The sequence below is a fragment of the Protopterus annectens genome, chromosome 6.part1 (genome assembly GCF_019279795.1).
Source record: "Protopterus annectens isolate FY-2018-M chromosome 6.part1, PAN1.0, whole genome shotgun sequence".
NCBI classification, from domain to species: Eukaryota; Metazoa; Chordata; order Ceratodontiformes; family Protopteridae; genus Protopterus; species Protopterus annectens.
Window position 1 is genome coordinate 356,906,931 of NC_056738.1, and position 14,842 is coordinate 356,921,772.

The following is a 14,842-nucleotide window of genomic DNA, read 5'->3' on the forward strand; positions in this document are numbered from 1 at the left end:
CACTTCTCTTGTACTTGCATGCCATAAGTGATGAGTCTGCATGACCTTGCAGTCTGTGTGTGACTGGGTTTTCACTGGTGCGCCTGTTTCATCCATATCGGAGAGACATGACATAGGTGAACTGTCAATCCTCCAAATTAAGCTCCCTTTTGAAATGTTGGCACTCAGTAATGCTGTACGCCACAAAATAGAAACAAATATCAAAAATGGAAGAAAAGAGTTGAGTAGTGAACATCATTCTTCTCTGAAAGACTTTTTTTTTGAAGGAAAGCCCCTCTGCACCCCCCCATATCCCCAAACTTACACATACCAACTTCGAGACTGCCATATCTTGGTGAACATGGAATATTCTGAGAAATAGCAATCTCAGACTTAGTATATGTACGTCTAGATATTTGGCCAGTTGGTTTCTGCATTATAGGACTCTATAGTGTGTCCCAAGCTTTCAAATGGTTACTCCAAATTGCCTCTGCGTGTGTGGGCCTGTGCCCATCTCACTACAGACATGCAAGCTACTTAGGATTTTTTTTCTGCCTTGTGTCCACTAAAGGCTGAGACTAGTACTACTTCCCCCAAGACAGAGAACTGCAAGCAAGTATCAGAACATAAATAAACAAATGAAATACACTGCATTAGATGAAACAGCTTAACATTTCAAGACAAAACATTTCACCTGCAGCACAGACTTATGCATTCTGTTTAGCACTTACTTATTAGGAACAGCAGCTTTAAAGCCTTATAAACTAGACAATGAGAGTAATGTGCAGATTTATCACACTGATTTCAAAATTAACCCAATCAACATCATCAAAAACAACAGCCTCTCTTTTTAAGACATTTCTAAAAATGGTTTTAAGCATTAAACACTGGAGACAATAATGAACAGGGATGCACATGTATACTGTACACTATACACATTGTTAAACTTATCTAGATATAAACATGCAAATAACAGTATTTTAAATGGACTATCATGTACAAGTAAGCTATAAAAATAAATGCCTTACAGATAAATGCCAAAAAACAAACACATTCTTAGCACATCAGCTGCTCTAAAAGAGCCCCTCCCGGAAAGGTCCTTAACTGGGTTCTTATGCTCCATCATATGCACTCATCCCTTCTGAAACATGTCATAACATTTCATACAAGGCACCTAACAGCATGCATCCACTAAGCTCACAAGTCTGATTTACAGTAAATAACAAGCATTTACTAAATCAATCTACTTTATCCAAATTAAGGTTGCAGTGACTCAGTCTATGTCAGCGCTCAGTAGGTACAAGGCAGAGAAATTAAAACTGAACAGGCCACCAGTGCACCAAGGATGTGTGTGCAAGCTTACAAGCATATACACAGACACACAAAATACTCACTCAGACATGGTGTACTACACACCTATGGGCAAACCAGATAATTGACAGTTCACCTACACCATGTCTATGCACTGCAGAAGGAAACAGAAGTACCTGGTGAAAACCAATGAAGGAACATGTGAATATGCCAACTCTACAAAGAAAACACCCAAACTAAAGAACCAAATTCTTGAGGCAGCAATGCTGTTTTGCCACTGCATTATCCCCAAAAAGAAACATTTTAGCAAATCATGAAATAGCAAAGATTTTACATCCCTACTACTAACAAATATTACAAAGCATGTACTGCCCAGCTTGCAGGAGAGGCTGGATATACAGGCAGTATAAGATATGTACACCTGACCCACCTGACAAATCATGGACTGTCCTTTCAAAAAGTACAGTTTTGTACCTACCATAAATGTAGATGTTTGAGTATTCACACTGCTGTAGTCATTACACTTGGGTTATCCTGCCGTCAGGCGGTCCTGCAGTCGGCCAGAGTTCCAAAGTCTTGGTCCGGCGTCGGTTGCTGTCGCCTCTTCCCTGACGATCAATGTGCCAGGGGTATATAAGATGCATCCCAACACCATTTTCTTCAGTTTTTCTTGCCCCAAATGTCAGGTGCTCCAAGTAGGCAGGCAATACATATTGCTAATAAAACATACATAAAAAATAAAAACAATACCTTCAGTTACAAGCAAATACACCACAAAGGCTGTATAGGATAGAAAGGTATAGATAAGTCCAGCTAGGACATAGGGGATGGAGGGAGGGTAACCTGGACTGCAACAATGTGAACACTCGAACATCTACATTTATGGTAGGTACAAAACTGTACTATGTTCATCGTGTTACACTGCTGCAGTCATTACACTTGGGTAGAATCCCAAAGCTAAGGTTGGGAGGCTGGTCTATAAAGAGATAGGATTGGCTATAAGGCCCTGCAGAACTGCAGTGGCAAATCCTGCTCTGGATTTAGAGTAAAGAGGCAAGTGGTAATGCTTGGTAAAGGTGTGCAGTGAACTCCAAGTTGCAGCCTCCAAAATTTCCTTGGTTGGTACTCCTCTGAGAAAGGCTGTTGAAGTGGCTGTTGCTCTGGTAGAATGTGGCCTAATATTATTAGGGACTGATTTTCCATGCTGTGTGTAGCAGTAACAAATACAGTGTCCTATCCATTTGGAAATAGTCTGCTTTGAGATAGCCTTGCCCTGTGATCCTGCAGCATATGCTACAAACAGTTGCTCAGTTTTCCTGAAAGCTTTTGTTTTGTCCAAGTAGAAGCGTAGCTGCCTGTGTATGTCCACAGAGTGCAGAAGTTTCTCCCCTTTATTCTGGGGGTTTGGATAGAAAGTTGGCAAATGGATGGTTTGGTTAAGAGCCACACTAGATACCACCTTTGGAATGAAGGTAGGGTTTGTCCTTAAAGAAACCCTGTCCTGATGAAATATTATAAAAGGTTCCACCGCCATTAATGCCTGTAGCTCTGAGACTCTTCATGCTGAAGTTACTGCCAGGAGCAGAGCTGTTTTCCATGATAAAAATTTTAGATTGGCTATATTGGCTGGCTCAAAAGGTGGCAAGGTCAGCTTTTCCAAAACAAAATTGAGGTCCCACGTTGGTGTTGGTGCTCTCCGGGGCGGTCTTATGTTTTTAGCCCCTCTGAGGTACTGCTTTAGCAAGGGATGAGAGAATAAAGGAGGATCCGTGTTGTAATGAGCTGAAATGGCAGAGGTGTGGATCTTAATTGATGAGAAGGATAGGCCTTTGTCCAGTATCTCAGTTAAGTATTGTAAAATCTGAAGAATGTTTGGGACAAGAGGGTCAAGGCTTTGAGCCTGGTTCCAGGCACAGAATCTCTTCCATTTTTCTGAGTAAGATTTCATGGTGCTAGGCCTCCTGGTCTCCAAAATTACATCCATAACAGCTTTAGAGAGAGGTGTTGCCTGTTTGACTAATGAAACTGCCATGCAGCCAGGTTTAGGCGTTTGAGCTGACCGTGCAGGATCGGATTGTTTTGTCGAGTCAGAAGGTGTGAAATTTGAGCCAAAATCCATGGTGGGCCTTGAGCTAAGTTCTTTAAGATTGGGTACCAGTGCTGGCGTGGCCAGTCTGGAGCAATCAGAATCATCTGTGTTTTTTTTGTCTGGCATTTAGGAGTACCTTTGAAAGGAGAGGCAGTGGTGGGAAGGCATAAACTTTTAGGCTTTTCCAGCTGAACGAAAGAGCATCCAATTTCCATGCTTGTGTGTGGTAAGTCCTTGTGCAGAAGTTTTGTAGTTGGTAATTCAGTGGGGAGGCAAAAACATCTATGTCTGATCACCCCCATTGTTGCATTACCATGTTGAAGATTTGTGGATTCAATTTCCATTCGTGAGGGTCCATGATATTTCTGCTGAGATCATCTGCCAGAGTATTTTTCTTTCCTGGCAGGAATTGTGCTTGCAGATTAACTTGATATGTTAGAGCTGTGTTCCACAAGGTCATGGCTTGCCTGCATAGGGGATAAGAATGAGTGCCCCCTTGCTTGTTTATGTACCACATTACTGTGGTGTTGTCTGTCTTTAATAATAACTGTCCTGGATGCAGAAGGTCCTTGAAAGCTGTTAGGGCATTTTGAACAGCCAACATCTCTTTTTGATTGATGTGAAGATGCATTTGGTCTGTGGTCCACTTGCCCTGAATACATTTTCCTGCCATTTGTGCTCCCCAGGCGTAATCTGAAGCATCTGTTGTTAGAGTCTGCCTGGCTGTGGGTAGAGTGAAAAGCTGACCCTTGTTGAGGTGACATGCCTGTGCCCACCATCAAAACTCCTGTTGTAGGCAGGGAATTATTGGTATTACTGTTTCTAAACTGTGAGAGTGTTGAGTCCAAACACTTTTTAGGTACCATTGCAATTTCCTCATATGCAGTCTGGCATATGGAATTAATAGTATGCAAGTTGCCATGAATCCCAGGGCCTGCAGAATTTTTCTTAGCAGGGAGATGGGACTTTTTTGCCAGTAATTGAAAATATTGAGTCAGTTTGTCCTTGTTTGTCTGGCGTGAGATAAGCCATCTGGGCCGTTGTATCCAAGCTGGCACCCAGGAATATTATCTGTTGTGAGGGCACTAGTTTTGACTTCTATTCATTTACTGTGTACCCTAGAGAAATTAGCAACCTTTTTACAAATGCCAGATGCTTTAGCAGAATGTCCTTCTTCTCTGCTTGAATGAGACAGTCATCCAGGTATGGATATATTTGAATTCCTTTTTGTCTGCAAAATGCAATTACTGGGCCAGGCACTTTGTAAGGACTCTGGGCGCAGTAGATAAGCCAAAGGGCAGTGCAGAGAATTGGTAGTGCATTGTACCAGCTTTGAATCTGAGGTATCTTCTGCAATCTTGTCTGATAGGGACATGCAGGTATGCCTCTTTGAGGTCCAGAGTAACAAGCCAAGCCTTGTTGCCCAACATGGGAAGAAGCTGCTGTAGTGTCAACATTTTGAATTTCGGAACATCCAGGTAAGTATTTAGAGTTGAAAGGTCTAGTATGGGTCTCCAGGCTTTGTCCTTTCTGGGGACCAGGAAGAGTCTTGAGTAAAATCCTTGTCCTTGTTCCTGCTGTGGTACTTTTTGAATAGCTCTCATGTCCATGAGGGCTGAAATTTGTTTTTGAGCCTCTGCCCATTGATTTTGTGGCAGGTTTGGCATTCCCTTTAGCCTTGGTAAAGTGTGAAAGTGGAACCTGTATCCTTGCGACACATTATTCAGAACCCATTTGTCTTGGGTGATTGCCAATTTTGAGAAAAAAGTACTAGTTCCCCCCTAAGGGGGCTGCCAAAAGGGAAGTGCTTGGCATATGAAGGGGGAAGTCATTGGGACTGTTTCCTGTAAGGTTGAGACTTGTCCTTACCTCCTTTTGGGGTTGAGGTACCCCACTGTCATTGTCTGTAAGAGCCTTGGGGTTGAGATCTGCCTCTTGTGCGTCTGTATCTGCCTCTTTGTGGCCTGTCTGACACTGGAAAGGACCAATTCTTTGTAGGCCAATTTCTGCTAAATCGAGGTGGCTGTACCTGTAAGAAATCTTTGACTGTTTGCATAGATTTAGCTTTATCCTCCATTTTCTTTAACACCTCTTCTGCCTTAACACCAAACAAGATATCATGCTGTAAAGGAGCATCCAATAATTTTGCCTTAACATGGTCAGGTAAACTCTGTTCTTTTAACCAAGCATGTCTTCGAATCACAGAACCTGTAACTGCGGCTCTGCAAGAGGCCTCTAAAGAATCAAAACCACATTGCAGAGTATGTTTTCCCACCTGTTCAATTGCATGCAATAAATTCTGCATTTCTTTATAGTCAGGAGCTTCTGAGCTTGTAAGCATTTTCTGTTTTAAATGAGCCATTAAATATTGTTGGTACTTAAGCATGTGAAACTGGCAATTTAAAGCCCTTACTGCTAAAGTTGCAGAAGTGTAAACTTTCTTCCACCATCTATCCAATGCTCTAGAATCTCTGTCAGAGGGGACTGGATTTTTTGCAATGGAAGCCTTAACACCTTTGGGACCCTAGGAAATGGTTTCTGGGTCAGCAGAAGGGTTTTTATAAAGAAACTTGTGAGAGTTAGGGACTCTGTAATACCTATCTGGCTTGGTTGGCTGGAGCAGGGGGCAAAGAATCAGGAGATAAGCTGGATTCAGAGAACACATCATCCACAATGTCTAACACAGGCGGAATAGCAAGGGGCCTGTGCTGAGGCAATAAAAGGAAGTCCCTAAGCCTTTTCTTGGATTCTGAATAATCCTGACTTTCCCAATGGAAATGCTCCCTCATGGTATGTAAAGTTTCCCTAAAAGAGTAATCCTCAGGAGGAGAGGCTGAAGGGATAGATTCTTCAGCATCAGAGTCCTCATAGGGGGGTAGAGAGCATCCCTGGTCTGAAGAGGAATCAGAGGAAATGGAAACCTGAACAGAGGAATCATAGTCTGTATCCTGCCTAGGCCTTTTCTCAGGAGGGGGATGGGAACCACTGATTAGAGTAATGAGGTCTTCGGCCATTTTGAGCATCTGTTTCTTAGGCATGGAGGACTGTCCTGGAGAATGCTGTACTTGCTTCTTTGTCTTTAATGGTGTTTTTGTCTTGGCTGTTGCTTTAATGGTAAGTTGAGAAGGTCTGAAAACACCCTCAGAAGCCGATGCCTGCTCAGCGGCTCCGGACCCATCTGAGGGATTAGTTTCCATAGGCCCAATACCTTGAGTTTCCAGAGGCCTAGTTGTCTTCACGTGGGAGTCGGAGGCGGCCTGTGGCTCTGAGGTAGCGGGTGTCAGGGGCTGCGAAAGCACCTCACTGAGAACTGGCGACTGGCCTAGAAGAGGCTTCGTCATCGGTTTTGGACCTCGGATGCTTGTCTTTATCCTTGTCTTTGCATTTTTTATGAATTGCGGTCGTCGGTTGTTCTGACGGCATTGTATAATTGAACCTTCGGCCAAAGTAGTGCAAAGCAAAATCAAAACGTCATTTTATAGTGCGTTTGTTAAATCTAGCACAAAACCGACAACTAATGACGTCATGATCAGGGCCTAGGCATGGAATACATTAAGAGTGGAAGTCCTTATGAGGTATTTGCTTCCCACAAGAAATACAATTATTAACTTTTTCTGACATCGGTTTGAGGCAAGAAAAAAGTTTCCCCAACGGGGTACTTAGCTTTATTGAAGACTTTGGATCTGAAATTTGACTTCGAAAATCTTAGGAGTCGGCCGACCGGCACTTGCCACCTGCTTTTGCTTCAGGCACCGCGGCAAGAAAGACTGGGGAAAATGGCGTCGGATGCATCTGATATACCCCTGGCACACTGACGTCAGGGAAGAGGAGACAGCAACAGACGCCGGACCAAGACTTTGGAACTCTGGCCGACTGCGGGGCCGCCTGATGGCAGGATAACCCAAGTGTAATGACTGCAGCAGTGTAACACGATGAACATCTTAACTGACTCAGCAAGACCATCTCTGTTATATCTACCATAAAACATTCTCCTTGGTGGCTCCTTGGATGGGTTGACTTCCCGTTAGTAGCCACTGAGGTACAGGCAGAGGATTCAATTATACCAAAGAAGTGCACAGAAAGATGAGTTTTACAGTAATGATTTATCAAAAGAGGCCGGACTCCCAGAGGCAGTTCTGAAAAGGTAATGACTGATGAAGATGTCTATCAAACATGAAGTGGCTACGGTGCAAAATGACTGTAACAGAGGCATTTATAAAGCATAACCACTGCTCTAATGGCAAGAGCTTTGACAGCAGCACTGAACAGAGGGTGGTTTGCCTCTGTATGGCAAAAGAAAACACAACTGGTAATCCACTTGCACAGTGTCTGATAGGCAAATGAAGGCTTTTTCTTCAAAGTAAAAGAGATGAACAAATGATTCATCCTCCAGCCTGCATGCATCTATTTCACGTAACACCTAAGAAGAGATGGACATTCAAGTGTGAAGGTCTGCTGCTTCTCTGGTTTCTGCCCCCCAAAGAACATGTTATATGAATGCACTGATTCAGGGACAATTCAGAAATTACCTTTGGAACAAACTATGTGTTCCTCCAAAGGGACACGAGGTCAAGATTTCTCAACCTGTTCGATATTTTTGAAAAGGTCACCAATGCAATGAACAAAGGGAAAATGATGCACTGCATACCTCGATCTGGCCACAGCTTTTGACACAATTTCCCACTCAGGCATAGCAGAAAAGCTAAATAAACTCCTGTGTCGCTCCCTGGACTTCCAACTGGTTCACAAACAGGATACAGGAAATCAAAATAGGGGCAGTTACTTCCACAAAGAGACCAGTCACCAGTGGAGTACCCCAGGGTTCTATGCAGGGACTGCTCCTGTTTGGCATCTACTTTTCTGAAGTAAAAGCCAATACCAAAGGGCTCTGGCTGACTAAGTTTGCTTACGACTGCAAGCTAGGAGTAGTCACTGAATCCCAAATTGACTTAGCCATCCTGCAGGAAGGTTTGCCCCAAATAAATAATTGGTGCCACAATCATAGACAAACTAAATGCCAAAAAATGCATCACTGCATCGTCTGGGAAGTCTCAACCACATTGACAATATGCCCCCATGAGCTGACCCAGTTGTTCTGGATGTGGGAACTTATGTGGACAGTGAAGTAACCTTTGACCAACATGTGTCAACTGTTGTAAGATAGTCCTTCTATAATGCACAGCTTATAAACAAATGAATTGTGTCTAGATCTTGGGATGTCTTTGACCCCCTTTACTCAGCCCTCATTAGGCCAATCTTTGAGTATAATCCTCCCTTTGACATGTCCATACACATGCAGCAACTTGGAACACCCACAGACACACCTTACTAAAAGGAAACAAGGCCTAAACATCATGCCCTACATAGACTGACTCAAAGCCATGTCACTATACTTGGTATCCTACAGATGCTAAGAGGTGACCAGACTCTGGCATACAAGGCATCCTCCGACCAAATACTGATGGACTTACTGCACACCAGAAAGTCAACTCTCATCAGAAATACTCGGTCTATGGACCTAAACCTCTTCTGCAACATCAAAGAATTGTTTTGGCGGGAATAGTATATTTCATGGAGGATACAGTTGATCTGGAACAGACTCCCTATCCACATAAAACAAAGTTCATCGCTGTCCATATTCAAGTGCAACTTGGCTGTATGGATGAAAACAGAAAATTTACCTCAGGACTGCACCCCATACTACTAATGGACAGAAACAGCTTCTAAATGCTTTATCCCATTCATGGGTCCCTTGAAATTATCTATGGTATGATTCCAATAATTCTCATTAGAGTTAATATATTAAATGTGAAGTTGTTCCATCTCACCTTCATTCTTACTGATGGGTTCGGAGCCCATACCTCGGCTCTGAGTCAGCCAAATTGCAAAGCTCAAGGAAGCTAGTGGAAAGGGGTCTTATTAAGTCCGCCTTTCAGTCAGAATTGGACTTGTCTCCTCAAAAGAAACCAAAACCTTCTTCTTCCACTTCTGTCTCTGGTTCGGCGCCGAAAGGCCTTTAGACTCCGAAGGTATCAAAGAAGGTATCTGACTGGGCTCCACAGTTAGTGGAGCTGACTGTCCAGGCAGGGGATAGGAGCTGGTCCACAGTCTTGGAGCCGGTATCTCTGACCCTAAGTTCTCCGATTCTGGGCTCACCTGGTCCTTCTGTGATCTCCTCTCGAGCTTCCAGACTATTGGATTCGGATGTGGATTGTGTGGGGAGGAGATTGCTACAGAATCCAGCGCTACCAAAAATTGTATTGGCTTCGACTCTGGCAGCTTCGGAGCTGATCAAGTCACCTACCCTGCTTATTCTTCCTCCTCCGACTCGAGCCTCTGGAGCCGGAGGCAGTTGATCAGTTGACTGTGGAACCGTCAGTGCTGACACCCATGTCTGGCCTATCGGCGCCGACTATCCTGATGTCTTTGGCCCCTGCTGCCGACTCTGGGAGCTGACACTTGCTCGTTGGTTCTGGGGGGGGGGTCGAACCGATGTTTTGGTTCCGACTCTCCCCCTTGGGGCTTCGGCATGGATGAGCTTGGCTCCCACCTCGGGATCGGAGCCGGCGGCTTTGGTGAAGGACGAGTCCTCGGTGTCTTTGGATCTAGGGGCTTCCTCACATCAGAGCCATAGTGCCTTTGATGCCATAAGGGGGGGTCTTGTCCCACTGGACAGTCACAACTTCTGAACAGACTGCTTCTTCCCGAAAAGCACCGGAAACTTCTCCATCACCACAAATCTTTTCTAAGTGTAGGGAACCGGAGCCTCAGGAAGCCCCCTTGGGGAAGCCTGCTCTTCTGAGACCTCCCCAGAAGCTCCCACTGAGGAGGCCCCTAGGAAGAGGACATGTAAGAGGAAACATGTGGATTCCCCTCATGAATCTGTCATGTCTGACACCGATTTGGAGGAATCGGAAGGGTCCCCAAGGTCCCCCTCTGAGGATATATCCTTTGCAGATATCCTGGAGATCCTGCAGCAGAGGGGTGACTGTCAGCCCATCAACCCTTCCAAGGATGAATCGGTGCTCCTGAAAGCTTTTGGGTCCCAACCCTCCACCTCTTGGGTGTCTCCGCCCTTTGATGAGTTGATGGATCTTTTAACTCAAAGGGCGTGGGAGTCATCAGATACCATGGAGCCTGTCCCGAGAAGGCCAAACAAATATATTTCTGCACCTTATGATAAGACCTTTTTACCTAAACCTATTTCTGTTGATGCCATGGTGGTTGCAGCAGCCACTAAGAAGGAGATGTCAGAGACCTCTGTGTCTGCCCATCCTCCTAACAGAGAGTCTAGGATTATGGACAGATTTGGCAAGCACATGTTCAGTTCTACAACATTTGCTCTTCGTTCGTTGAACTATCTAACTGATTTTACTAGGCTTCAAAGAGATCTCCTAAAAGAGCTTGGAGATACGCTTCACGGTGCAGTAGCTGATAAGGTGACATCTCGGCTTGTTACCCCTAATTCCACCGTCAACTCTTCCACGTGTCTCATATCTTATGCAGCTGATGAGACGAGTAGGGCAGCGGGTACAGGAATAGCTCTTCGGAGACATTCCTGGATGCACTTATGTTCTTTTGTGGAACCTTTCAAGTCATCATTTGTGAATGCCTTGTTTGAAGGTTCCTCACTTTTTGGACCTAAAGTTAAAGAGACCCTCACCAGATGTGAACAAGACGGAAAGACCATCTGCCATAGGGGTCTGTTTTTTCCACACCTACTAGACCTTATCCCAAAGGTCAGCGGGGTGGGAAAATGTGGTTCCATAAAGCCCAAGGAGCCTTTTCAGGCACACGAGGTGAAAATCCCTCCAGGGGCAGAGGGGGGGGCCAATAACGGAAGACACCGTCCATGCGACAGAGGGGGTCCGCAGAACCAGGGTGACAGGGATCAGTTCCTTGGAAAGCCCTATCAGCCCTCCTGAAAGGAGGCCTGCCTGTTCACCCCTGGAGGCAGTCAGGGGATGACAATCTTTGTACCTAGGTGCCTGGCTCAAAATCACAAAAGACAACTGGGTACAAAGTATAATATCCAGAGGCTATATTATCCCCTTTCACTCATGCCCAAAACCTTTAAGAAAGATCCCAGACGTTCCACCCAGTCTTCGCATATTCCCTTGGAAAACAAAGTTAGAGCTCATTCAACTACAGCCATCTCTACTTCTGCAGCCTTTTTGGCCAGGCTACCAATAGATTCTACTTGTGTGGCAGCTACATGGTCAAAGCCACATACCTTTATTACTCATTACAAAGTAGACAAGACCTCTACATCTAGATACAGGGCTTCCTTTGGTTCTGCTGTCCTTAGGCAGGTATTCCCATGAGCCACCCAAGATTGTGGTGCTGGGGAGACTACCCATCAGTAAGAATGAAGCCGAGATAGAACAACTTCACATAAAGAAGATATGTGCTTAGCATAACGTTCCATGTGAGTTGTTCCTTTCACCTTCATTCTTACAACCCACCCTCCTACCCCCAACCAGTGTCTGGAAGTTTGAAAGTGGACTCTTTCGGTCTGTTTTGTTTTTTTCTGAGGAGTTTTTTTCCTTTCACTGGTAAATGGAAATATGAGTATGGTGTTATTACTCTGTGACTATGTTAGCAGTAAACAAGATCTGAGGGAAGTAGAGGAGCATCATGGGACAGGGTTTCGGCCTCAAGCTGTTTGGAGACCACTAACTTTGCAATTTGGCCAACTCGGTGCCGAGGGATCGGCTCCGAACCCATCAGTAAGAATGAAGGCGAGAGGAACAACTCACATGGAACGTTATGGTAAGTACATAACTTATTTTTATCGGCCATGGGATGGGTAAGGCCAAGTTCTAACCCTAGGCTTAAAATGGGCTGCAAGTGCTGCTAGCTTAGCACTTGCGTATGAACCAGACACAGTTTTTTTATGCACAAAGTCACACAGCTCTGACATATTACACAGAACATATTGCAACTTGGAACAATTCCCATGAAATACAATTAAATACCACCTAACTAGTGCAAGCTCAAATAGCAGATAGACAAGTCTACAAGTTATGAAGACCCCAGGAATGCTTCTTCAAAGATATGCAACATTAGTCAAAATAATTACTTGATCAGCCAAATCTTGTTTATCCTACCTGCAACGGTCTTAATGAGCAGAAACAGCTGACACATGCACCATGACCATGCAATGACCCTGGCTTGAATCATACAGGAGCCTGAAACAGGTTAGCATCACTTATAAACTGACTGATGGGAACAGTACAGGGTACCCCTCTTCACAAAATAAGAACTGCTTCCACTTGGAGGTACACACCTGTGAAGTGGAAGGCTTGTAAGCAACCTCTGTAATGGCCGAGAACCCATCTAAGAAAACCGCCCAAATCAGAGAGTCTACTGCAGCAGCCAATGTCTGAAGTGTAGCAAACTCTCATCACCCCAAACATAAAAGACACCTTTGGCAAGGAATGTAAGAGTTTCCTGGATCAGTGAGGATCCCAACACCTGAACTACACTCTAAGAAAGAAAGGGGAGATACGAATGAATCTTATTTTTTCTTTCCTGAACTGTGGGACAAGAAAAAGAAAACAATAAGAGAAGTATAGGAATTGCTCCTCAGAAAGTGTCCTTTGTCCATTGCCACCTCTAAGCTTCTACACAGTAATTCCTGTTCTCACCATCTAATAGGTTTCACAACAGATAAAATGATACACACTGCATAATGAAGCAGTTATTTGATTACTTATGGTCCCTGCCCTCCATTTAACTTACTAAAAGTGGGAATGGCTTTCTCTAAAGCTAAGATGTTCCAGCTAGCTGAAACTGCCTGCATAAAAATATTAAAAAGCATCACTAGTTATACAGACTTTTTTGGCTCCTCAGAATTTACCATCAACTGTTTCCAGAGCCTCTTCTTATCCACTGGATATACAGATCCAGACTAGCTACCCCCAAACTAACTCCACCCAATGTTGTGGACGGTGAAGAGATCAAGGGCCACCCCCTCCATATTTCCATTCTATCCCAGCGAAGGCATAAGATGAACTATGCTGGTTGATAGTCCAGATTTCTGTGTGTCTCACTCACAGACCAGCCCCTCTGAGTACAACTCCCCCCCCACACACATCCTGGCCTCCATGTGGAATCAACTGCAAGGAAGTATCTGAGCATGTATTCCCATCTTCAAGTGCCCAAGCCACTGTTCCATCTCTGATCACCCGGGCTGTATGCAGGGCTTTATCCCTCTATGCCACTAGCACAAGTGATTATAGTCTTCTAGAAAAAAATAATTCCTCAAAGATAGATGTTAAGTGTAACTGCCACTTTAATCAAGGATAATTTCTCAACTCTTGGAATTTCCCTAAACCCACCAATCAGAATCATTGGAGTTCCTACTGTGATGTTAGCTTTCATATGGAATGAATGAATAAAATTAAGTTACTAAAACATTACACTAGTAAGCTATCTAAAAGATTATACTGCTAGTTTCTTAGTCAGTCATGATTTATTTTTTCTAACCAAGCCTACAACGTTGGTGTAAAGTCCATCTCAATCTGCAATATGTAAAAACTGTCAGCATGCATCTTTATGCATTTATATTATATTATTATTTGTTAATTGTCAGGTGTTTTGTACTGTGCTATCTCTGCCTGTTTTGTCTTTGGTCTGGTGGCGAATGAAAAAGGACCCTGAAAAGATCACTCACTTGGTTAACAAATGCAAAGTAAATAAAAAAAATATGGCCCCATGGCAATGAAAAATACAGGTCTTACTATTCCCCAGACAAAAAGCACTCAACAACAGGCAATGATACTAGAGGGGCCATGTGGGGTTGGATGAGAGTGAATGGCCAAAGTCAGCTCACCCATTCTGTTGGGGATGAAAGTAGCCTATGCTTGCTGCAACAGCTATGTTAAGAGCCTAGTGAGCTCTGTGCTAGAAGAGGTTTTACACTTGCGAAAGGAGGCTGTGCATGTAAGAAAGCAAGAGTATGATGCATAGTCAATCTGCTCATCAGCCATGGGTCGGGCTAAGCAAAAGGAGACTAAGGTGGGTCTGATAGACTTAGGAGCTGGTGGCAGCTGCCAGGAGGAAAAGGAGAAAAAAGCATTTCCTTGGCTTGTTCTACCAAGAAGAAAATGGGAAAACTGCATTTTTACAGTCTGTGAAATAGGTCGGTCTGGGGAATGTCCAGCTTTTGGAAGACTCAAAACAGGCACAGCCTCTGAATCCACACCTCCAAAAGAGGAGCGTCTCTGAGAGACTATCTGCTCACTCACTTCCTGGAGAATGTAAACAACTGCCAACTGATTCCCCTTACTCAGAATGAAAACTACTAAAACCTGCTGAAAGAATGACTCCCCAGTCTATGATCCACTGTAAAATAAGCATCACTTCCCTGTGGGAGGGGGATGGACAAGGGGCTGGGATATTAGCCTGTTCACTGTTGCTTACTTAGTTACCACACAAATCAAAACACAGCATTAAATG

The 14,842-nt window shown here is 44.1% G+C and overlaps 1 protein-coding gene across 1 annotated transcript in view; it reads right to left on the bottom strand.

Moving 5' to 3' along the window:
• The window catches only part of ATG2A (autophagy related 2A), a 2,853,001-nt gene that overhangs the window by 1,597,358 nt on the left and 1,240,801 nt on the right, over positions 1 to 14,842 (bottom strand). The window lies entirely within an intron of this gene.